This window comes from Saimiri boliviensis, chromosome 13 (assembly GCF_048565385.1).
Source record: "Saimiri boliviensis isolate mSaiBol1 chromosome 13, mSaiBol1.pri, whole genome shotgun sequence".
NCBI lineage: Eukaryota > Metazoa > Chordata > Mammalia > Primates > Cebidae > Saimiri > Saimiri boliviensis.
The window spans coordinates 107,796,973-107,808,039 of NC_133461.1; positions in this window are offsets into that span (position 1 = coordinate 107,796,973).

Genomic DNA, 11,067 nt, shown 5'->3' on the forward strand with positions numbered 1-11,067 from the left:
CACACCCATTATGTGAAAACGAAACAAAAAAGGAAAGGAAAAGAAAAAGAGGGCTTTTTTTTAAAAAAAATTTTAATTTTTTTAGTTTTGAGATGGAGTCTTGCTCTGTTGCCCAGGCTGGAGTGCAGTGGTGCGATTGGCTCTCTGCCACCTTTGCCTCCCGGGTTCAAGCACATCTCCTGCTTCCGCCTCCTGCGTAACTGGGATTACAGGCGCCTGCCATCACGCCTGGCTAATTTTTGTATTTTTAGTAGAGCTGGGGTTTCACCATGCTGGCCAGGCTGGTCTCGAGCTCCTGACCTCCAGTGATCCACTCACCTTAGTCTCCCAAAGTGCTGGGATTACAGGTGTGAGCCACTGCGCTTGGCCAGAAAGAGGGCTTTGAATGTCACACTTTTAAGGCATATCAGTGTTGATTAGTCTGTTATTAAATTAGATGACAAAGAATCATGTTTATGATAGAATGACACTATGGTTGTGCTAAAAATAGAATATGCATCCATCATCATAACCAGACTAAGCGCTTACCATAATCTTCCTAATTTACAGAAAGGCAATATTTTAATATAGCGGAATTTCTTCACAAAAATAAACAGTGAAAATGATTCTCCGGCTGGTTGCGGTGTCTCACGCCTGTAATCCCAGCACTCTGGCAGGCTGGGGCTGGTGGATTATCTAAGGTCAAGAGTTCAGGACCAGCCTGGCCAACATGGTGAAACCTCGTCTCTACCTGGAAGGTGGAGGTTGCAGGAAGCCGAGATCATGTCATTGCACTCCAGCCCGGGAGACTAGGGAGAAACTTGCTCTCAAAAAGAAAAAAAAAAAAGAGAAAGAGAAAAAAGATACTGAAAGCAAAGTGATTTTCCATGAGGCTCATTTGTTAACCAAGGAAGGAGAGCTATTTATTGATGGTGAGTTAATTATGCCATGTTTGATTAGCAGCCAAAGGAATGTGTCCAAAGAAAATAAGAACATCAGCCTTTCAGCAAGAATAGTTGCTCAAGGAGTTGGGGAATTTGGGATAAATACCAGTATCAAAAACAAAGTAAATGACTTTGCAAAGTAAATGATTTCTCTTCATTCTTTCTGAGTTGACAGATGTTACTAATGCTTTTCAGTTGTTTAAAGAGTCACTGCTGAGTTTAAAATGAGGAAAGCTTAGCCTCGTTGAACAGTCTACTGAGAGCACTTCTGAATGGAATAGGGTCACAGAAGCTGGGAAAAAACAAGTACAACATGAAGTGGGATCTGTTAAGATGTGATACAGCTGATGACGGTAAAATATGTGTGGGGCAGAAAAAGTCTTGGACAAATTTACAAAGTTTGTGAAAACACAAAGTATTTAAAGCCTGTGGTTATTTATTTTATCATCAGCAGGCACTATGCAGAACGTATTTGAATATATCATATGTTATTGAATCAGTAGTTTCAGTGTTAACTCTCATTGTTCTTGGTAGACTTAACCATTGTCACTTCTGTAAAATGTCATCAGATATAAAAGCTGAATGTCCTGATTTGTTTTCAGTGGCTCAACAGTGGTAAAGTTCTATGGTCAAGATTAAATTTTTGGCCAGCCGTGGTGTCTCACACCTGTAATCCCAGCACTTTGGGAAGCTGAGGCAGGTGGATCACCTGAGGTCAGGAGTTCGAAACCAGCCTGGCCAACATAGTGAAATCCTGTCTCTACTAAAAATACAAAAATCAGCCAGATGTGGTGGTGCATGCCTGTAGTCTCGGCGACTCAGAAGTCTAAGGCAGGAGAATGGCTTGAACCTGGGAGCTGGAGTTTGCAGTGAGCTGAGATGGCACCACTGTACTCCAGTGTAGGCAACAGAGTGAAACTTTGTCTCAAAAAATAATTTTTTTTTTTTGAATGAGAAGAACGAACTCCTTTCAATGCTACATTGCTCTGGAAACTGTTTTAGACTTGTTAATATTTTAAAATAAATCTGAAATTTGAAGGCAAAATAGTACTTGTGTATAAAGTTTACATTGCTAGAAAGTTATTTTTGACAATCACTTTATTCGGATCACGAATAATGTCAAGCTACTTTATACACTTGAAGTGATGTGGAAACTTAAAGCAAGGAATATGATCTTCATTCTTTTTTCTTTCTTTCTTTCTTTTTTCCAGAGTCTTGCTCTGTCACCCAGGCTGTGGTGCAGTGGCATGATCTTGGCTCATGGCGTCCTCCACCACCCAGGTTCAAGTGATTCCCCTGCCTCAGCCTCCTGAGTAGCTGGGACTACAGGCGTGCACCACCATGCCCAGCTAATTTTTTTGTATTTTAGTAAAGACAGGGTTTCATCATGTTGGCCAGGATGGTCTTGATCTTCTGACCATGTGATCTACCTGCCTTAACCTCCCAAAGTGCTGAGATTACAGGTGTGGGCCAGCACGTCCAGCCAAAACCTTAATTCTTACACAATTTTGTAGTGGTTGTAATTTCTAAACTCAAACTAGAGTTTTAACCTCAATGCAAGTATGGATTGAAATTTCATACTTCAAAATGCATTAATCTGTGGAATTGAGGAGCCTCTACATAGCTTTCAACTAGAAGTGATTAATCTGCAGTGTAGCAACATGCTAAAACTATCAAGAGAGGAATCTAATAGAATTCTAAAATATCCTTTTGATGAATATTCTCCATTAAAGTCATATGTTCATGGATTATGTCAGTACTTGGTCATTCATATTCATGTGAAAAGACTTTTTCAAAAATGAAATACTCCAAATCTAATTACAGATAAACACAAACAAATGAAGTTTTGTTTTTTTTTTTTTTGAGATGGAGTCTCACTCTGACAATCAGGCTGGAGTACAGTGGTGCCATCTTGGCTCACTGCAACCTCCACCTCCCAGGTTTAAGCAATTCTCCTGTCTCAGCCTCCAGAGTAACTGGGACTACAGGCACATGTGCCATGCATGGCTGATTTTTGTATTTTTAGTAGAAACAGGGTTTCACCATGTTGACCAGGATGATGTTGAACTCCTGACCTCAAGTAATCCACCCACCTCAGCCTCCCAGAGTGCTGGGATTACAGGCATGAGTCACCATGTCTGGCCATAAATATAAACAAGTGATCATTTGTACTTTGGTGATAGGGATCACTAACTTTGGTTCCCAATTAAGTAAAGCATTACCAAGTCTTCAAAAAAGAAGTTTATCCTTCATACTAGATCTATATTAGAAAAATAAATACATTTTAATTTCATGATTAAAAATTTGTAGAAATTTGTTTTATTTCTTGTCATATAATACCTACAAAATATCCTTGATGATACCACTTGGCCTGCAGAGTCTAAAATATTTACTACCTGATTCCTTACAGAAATTTGCCAACTGCTGTTTTAATGTAGCAAGAATATGAGAGAAATGGGCCAGATTTATTTGGCTTATTACTCTTGCAATGGAAAACTACTTTATCAGGTTAATCAGTTGACTATGACTTAGTCATTTATTGCTATAATGTTAACAAACATTCCTACCAGAGCAGGCTGACCTTGTTAGGAAAACGTGTGTTCTGAATCAAAATTCAGTTAGAGGGTCAGCAAACAGGAAGTCTGTAGGAAAGATAGGACAATAACTGGAAAACCAGGGTCAGAGACCTCAGTTCCGGGGCCTGGCCACAGTGAACCGGAGACCCCAGCACAGACGGGAGTTTGGATTTGGGCCAACACTTTGCCTATTGAGCTGGCAGTTGGCTTCATGAAGGGAGCTGGCAGGACATGAAAAGTCCAGGTTCAGAGTTGGAAGACAGGATCATTAGCTTGAGTGGAGGATGATAACTGAAAATTAAGGGATGTGGCCAGGCACGGTGGCTCACTCCTGTAATCCCAGCACTCTGGGAGGCCGAGGCAGGCAAATCACAAGGTCAGGCGTTTGAGATCAGCCTGACCAATATGGTGAAACCTGGTCTCTACTAAAAATACAAAAGTTAGCCAGGCGTGGTGGCATAGGCCTGTAATCCCAGCTACTCTGGAGGCTGAGTCAGGAGAATTGCTTGAACCTGGCAGGCGGAGGTTGCAGTGAGGCAAGATGGTGCCACTGCACTCCAGCCTGAGCGACAGAGCGAGATTCCGTCTCAAAAAAAAAAAAAAAAAAAAAAAAAAAAAAAAAAAAAAAAAGGAGGAGGGGCTATACTAGAGCACCTGATCGTGGAGGAGGAACTTACGCATCTGTTGTAGCTATTATAAATCGAATTCTAGTAGCAGCTGCAGAATGATGACCTAACGAGAATTCTGCAGTCTAATCATACAGGTGATTTAGTTTAATAACCAGAAAATCAGAATTTCTCTTTCTTTCTCTCTGTTCCTGTTTTCTGTAAGATAAGGGGAAAATTAGGACCAAACTTTAGCAAACTGAAGCCTTTCTATCATACCTCATTCAGTGTCTTTCACCTCCTAATCTATTATATGCCACTTATGTTTTGAGCATATTTGCTGGGCTCAGCCCGAGCTTGGTGCCCTGGGTCAGACTTCTCTGAAGCCAGAATCTGCCGTGGAGGTTAGATCCTGGGATGAGGAAAAGTGCTACCTGCTGGACAGGACTCAGGACAAGGAGTGCCATGTGGGCGAGAACCCGGACACTGAGTAGAAGCAACGAGGCACCAATCTGAAAGTCAGGGCAGGAAGAGATCAGAGGTACCAGGCAGACATCACAGGAGACGTAAAAGCAGAGAAAGCAAGGTGGAAATAATTCAAAGTGGCGTGGCTGGGCGGAGGCCCAGGGAAAGTAAGGAGCCGGGCAGTTGAAGACGTGGTTCTAGAGGGTGCGTTAGGGACACGTCTTCTTCGCCTCAGACTCGAGTCATAGCAGCCCAGGATTCTTTTCCTTATCAAGTTGTTATAGGAAAGAAAAGCAATGGCAACATCACATCCACAAGCATTCACCTCTCATATGGAGAGAGAGAAAGAATGGACCATTTGTCGTTCCTGGCCTTTTTTTTTTTTTTTGTAAGAAAATAGAAGTACCTATATGTCCGCAAAAAAACTTCAATGAGTTTATCTTTCAGGGATACCTAAAGCTTCCAGGCAGTTGCCCCATATTCTTTCCCAGTAAATAATGTGTCCAATTCTCATGCATTGTTTAGGAGTGGACCAAATTTTCTGGAAGGAACTTGTGAACATGTGACCAAAGCTTTAAAAAAGAGCACGTCACCGTGCAGATTATATTTATCTTCATGGGCTCTGTGTAGTAGCAGTAATGCTACTATTTTTTTTTTTTTTTTAAAGATGAATTCTTGCTTTGTTGCCCATGCTGGAGTGCAGTGGCGTGATCTCGGCTCACTGCAACATCCACTCCCTGATTCAAGCGATTCTCCAGCCTCAGCCTCCCGAGTACCTGCGACTGCAGGTATGTGGCACCACGCCTGGCTCATTTTTGTATTTTTAGTGAAGACGGTGTTTCACCGTGTTAGCCAGGATGGTTTCAATCTCCTCACCTTGTGATCCACCCACCTTGGCCTCCCAAAGTGTTGGGATTACAGGCGTGAGCAACTGCACCCACCAGTAATGCTACTCTTAAACCAAAGAAGGAAATAAGTCTACATTTGTCCTCTACGAAAAGTTTTTATTAAGGAAAATAGGCTCTATGCCCCACCCACATTCCGCCTGAACAGTGGAGTATCAAAGTGATGCAGGATTTTTTTACTCCTTAGTTCAGCTAAAATCCAGCTTCTTGTCACAGGAAGCAGGAAAAATTAGGCACACGAGCACATTGAAAAGTGAGGAGAGTGGAATTGATAAAGAAAGCTCTCAGCAAAAAAAAAGTTGGAGGAGGGGTGTTCTGCCAACCGACTCCCACCTCACAGATTGAATACCAGGCCACCACACACACACACACACACACACACACACACACACACACACAGGCCAGGTTCCTCCCTCCTGCATAAGGGCACATCCTGGTGGCTCCACCCCAGTCTCCCAGTGTGCAGGTCCGCCCCTTGCACATTGTGGACAAGTCCAGACAAGGCCCAGGGTGGGTTCCCTCAAGTTCACAAAAGCATGTGGTGTAAGCATTTGTGGGGCTGATCAGAGGATCTCCAGGGATCCTCCCTCATCTGCCTCCTGCATCTCTCATGGGAAGATGCTGCTGTGAGGAATGTGCCCGTTCCAGGTCACTAAATGCACCTTGCAATAAGCCAACTAGCATTAAAAAAATTTTTGATTGAGTGATTGATTGATTGAGATAGAGTCTCACTCTGTCGCCCAAGCTGGAGTACAGTGGCATGATCTCAGCTCACTGCAACCTCCACCTCCTGGTTTCAAGTGATTCCCCTGCCTCATCCTCCAGAGTAGCTGGGACTACAGGCACCTGCCACAATGCCCGGCTAATTTTTCGTATTTTTAGTAGAGATGGAGTTTCACTGTGTTAGCCAGGATGGTCTCGATCTTTTGACCTTGTGATCCACCTGCCTTGGCCTCCCAAAGTGCTGGGATTACAGGTGTGAGCCACCACACCTGGTCACCAACTAACATTATTAATGAGATCTCCTACCTTTGGCTTGAAAGGGAAAAGATGTTGCATATTTCTTTTGAAGGAAACCAACCTCACGTGTCATATCAAAGCCCCCAATTTCAAGCTAATGTCACATGGAAGATTAAAAAATAATACTTGGTTGACTGTCATTCTGCCCTGTACTGGAATGCTCTTCAAAAGGTGTGAACTGCAGGCAGGGTTTACTGTGCTCTGTAAAAACTGCATGGGCAGTTGTCTACGGGTCTGGGCAGGTCCTCTGTGTCGTATTTCAATGTGCTAGCTTGTATTTATCCTCAGATAGCACTTACCACTCTTCATTATAATTGCTTTTTTACTGGTTTGTCCTCAAAACGGACTGCTGAACTTCCATTATAGTGTAAGTGACAGAGTAGACACTTAAACAACAGTTATTGACCGAGTGAGACCACTCTTCCTCATACTACTCGGAATGTGTGTTCCCTTCTATTTGCCTTGAGCCAAAAAATCAGTCATTCAAGACTGAATTTCTTTGATTATGATAAAATAAAAAAATTTCTTTATGATAAAATTATGATACAATTTCTTTGATTATGATAAAATACATAAAATCTATCCCTTTCAGCATTTTTAAATGTGCAGTTCAGTGGCATTCAGCACAATTTCATTGCTCTGCAGCCACCACCACTGCCTGTCTCCAGAGCTTTTCGTCTTCTCTTTAAAACATTAACTCCTTATTCTTTTTTATGGCTGTCTTTTTTCACTTCTCGTACTATCTCCAAGGTTAACCCATGTGGTAGCATGTGTCAGACTGCCTTCTGGTTTTTTTTTTGTTTTTTGTTTTCCTTGAGACAAAGTATCGCTCTGTCACCCAAGCTGGAGTGCAGTGGTGTGATCTCGGCTCACTGCAACCTCCACCTCCTGAGCTCAAGCAATTCTCTGCCTCAGCCTCCTGAGTAGCAGGGATTACAGGCACCTGCCAGCACGCCTGGCTAATTTTTGTATTTTTAGTAGAGATGGAATTTCATCATGTTGGCCAGGCTGGTCTTTAACTCCTGACCTCTGGATCCACCTGCTTTAGCCTACCAAAGTTGCTTTCCTTTGTAAAGTCTGGATAATATCCCGTTGTATGAATAGAACACACTTTGTTCATCCTTAGATAAATAGCTGCATTGCTTCTACGTTTTGGCTATTGAGAATCATGCTGCTAAGAAGCTGGGTGAACCAGTACCTGTTTGAGTCTCTGCTGTCAGTTCTTTTGGGCACCTACTTAGAAATAGAACTGCTGGGTCATCTGGTCATTCTATGTGGAATGTTTTGAGGAACCATCGTATTGTTATCCACAGTGGCAGCTCCGCTTTACACGCCACCAGCAGTTCACGAGGGTTCCAGCTTCTCCACATCTCAACCATATTTGATGACTTTTGGTCTTGCTTTTTGATGATAGTCACCCTAATGGGAGTGAAGTGGTATCTTGTGGAAATTCACTCAGGGTTGTGGCAAAAATGTTAAGGGAAAAATAGTAGAGAAAGTTATAGAATATAGACTCAAACGCTTTTGGAAGGCCTAAGCATTTTTCTCATAGTTTCAGCAGAAGTTTCCACTGAAGGCAGCCTAAATCCCCCTTATATGTTGTTAATAAGTAAAGCAAATAGCTAGGGTGTGTGGGGGAGTTTACCTAACTAACTTACTTACTCATGCGGTTTTAAAACTAATTTTTGAGCTGGATGGTCCTCCCGGGAGGAGATGGACCAGGGAGAACACCCTCTAACATTGTGTGCTTTGGGCAGCGGGACCTGTGCTTTGATCTTCAGCCTCTGGTGGTGCTGACCTGAGCCTTTGTCAATTACACTTTGCTAAATAAATGTGAGTCTCACTGGCTGGGGAGGGCTGGTGGTTACAACTGTTTACAGCACTCACCAGGATGCCTGTAAGCAGCCACGGACCCTCAGCACCCTCAGCCAAACTGGCAAAAGTAGTATCTCTGTGTCAGTGTACTTCATTCATCTGCCACTAAGTCAGGCTCTTCAGGACAGAGTCTTGCAGGTAGTGACCCCCACAGTGGCACCAACATGGGGTGACCCTGACAGTATCTCATTGTTTAAGTCTCTTAAAGAGTGCCTTATTTGTATCTTTATGCGTCTGAGAAGGGTGAATTGCTGACCTGGTACCTGTGAACTCCTGTACGGTTTAGGAGACAAGAATAGGAGCAGATGAAGGGTGGAGGGGGCATAAGGAGTATGGGGAGGGTCAGGCAATTAGACCCAGAGGGAAGTGAGTGATGAGAGCCGACCTCCTGGATGCCCAGGTTTGCCTCAGGTTGGCTTTTGGATCCATTCCATTGTACACAAGTGGGAGAGAGATCAAATTAAATTATAAATCACAGTGCTTAACGGCCACTCTTCATTGCATAGCAGCCTCCAAAGAGCAAACCTACACAAAGTGACTGCATGCTGGCTGCATGCAAAATTGTAAACATTTTTTTAAAAGAATAAATCAGATGAGGTGCGGTGGCACACACCTGTAATCCCAGCACTTTGGGATGCTGAGTGGGTGGATCATGAGGTCAGGAGTTTGAGATCAGCCTGGCTAATAGGGCAAAATGCCATTTCTACTAAAAATACAAAAAAATTAGCTGGGTGTGGTGGTGTGCACCTGGAGTCCCAGCTACTCAGGAGGCTGATGCAGGAGTATGGCTTGAACCTGGGCAGCAGGGGTTGCAGTGAGCTGATATTGCACCACTGACTCCAGCCTCGGCAACAGAGTGATATTTTGTTTAAAAAAACAAACAAAAAAAACCCACACACAAGATGTTGTTTTTTGATCCAATAAAAAAATCTGTCTCTCATAATAGTCCCTTTGCATTTATTAATATGAAAGTGATGTTTGGTCTTGGTTGTATGATATTATTTAATGTTTTGCATTCTGTTTTTATGTTTAAAATTCTTAAGACGATTTGGCACTTTCATACACAACTAAACATGTTCTTACCATATGATCCAGCAATTGTGCTCCTTGGTATTTACACAAAGGAAATGAAAACTGGTATCCACACAAACACCTGCATACAGATGTTTACAGCAGCTTTATTTGTAATTGTCAAAACTTGGAATCATTCAAGATGTCCATCAATAAATCAGTGGATATGTATGTATACACTGTGGGACATCCAGACAATGGACTATTAGCATTAAAAGAAATGAAGTGTGAAGCCACGAAAAGACATGGAGGAGGAAGCTTAATTGCAGGTTACTAAGTAAAAGAAGCCAATTGGAAAAGACTATGTCCTGTATAGTTTCAACTCTATGACATTCTGGAAAAGACAAAGCTAAGGAGACAGGGGAAAAAAAGAGTGGTTGCCAGACCTTAGTGGGAAGGGAAGGATGAATAGGCAGAACCCAGAGGATTTTGGGGTGCAATGAAATGGCTTTGTATGATACTATAATGATGGATATACATCATCATACATCTGTTCAAACCCACAGAAGGTACATTTCCAAGAGTGAACCCAAATGTAAACTATGGGTCTGGGCAATAATGACGTTTTAGTGTAGCTTCATCAATTGTAACAAACATAGCACTCTGTGTAGGGATTTTGAAGGGAGAGGCTGTGAGCATGTAGAGGCAGGTATGTGGGAACTCTCTGTGTTCCATTCAGTTTTGCTGTGGACCTAAACTTGTTCTAAAAAACAAACTATGTTGGCCGGGCCTGGTGGCTCATGCCTGTTAACCCCACCACTTCCAGAGGCTGAGGTGGGCAGATCACCTGAGGTCAGGAGTTCAAGACCAGCCTGGCCAACATGGGGAAACCCGTCTCCACTAAAAGTACAAAAAATAACTGGGTATGGTGGCACGCACCTGTAATCCCAGGTACTCAGGAGGCTGGGGCAGGAGAATCACCTGAAACCTGGGAGGCAGAGGTTGCAGTGAGTCAAGATCACGCCACTGCACTCCAGCCTGAGCGACAAGAGTGTGACTCCATCTCAAATAAATAAATAAATAAATAAAGTATATAAAAATATATTAACTGTGAACTCTTTGCTTCTTTGCTTAATTCTTTAGGTAATTAGTAAAGCTGTTATTTTTATTTCAAGGTTACTTTTATATAATCATATAATTACCTCAGAATTCTATTTCCTTGAAGAATATTAGTTTCTAAGAGCAATCATGAAATAAGCTTGTTTTCTTTTTCTCCCCATTTCCATTCCACAACCATCTATTTTACATTTATTAATATTATTATTCATTGTATTGTCTTAATACTATAATGGATGTTTATGCTTTTAATTACTTTATTAGCTCTAAGCTGTATTTTGGAACTCCTGGCTATTTTGGATTAAGTATTCAACGAATTTACCCTAATTTCCATGCTTTCTTCTCACTTTCCTGTCACATTTCTACCAGCTGAATCTTTTCTGCACTGTGAGGGAATATAACATGCATAGCGCAGCCTATTTCTTTAAACTTTATGTTTTAGGTCTCTATGTAGTCAGCCATTTTTTTCTGTTATTCCCCTAACTTGGTTGGCTGAGATTCATCCTTTATTAATTTCCTCAGGGAGACTCATGGGAACAATGTTCCCTGAGTTCTTGTATGTTTACTATTT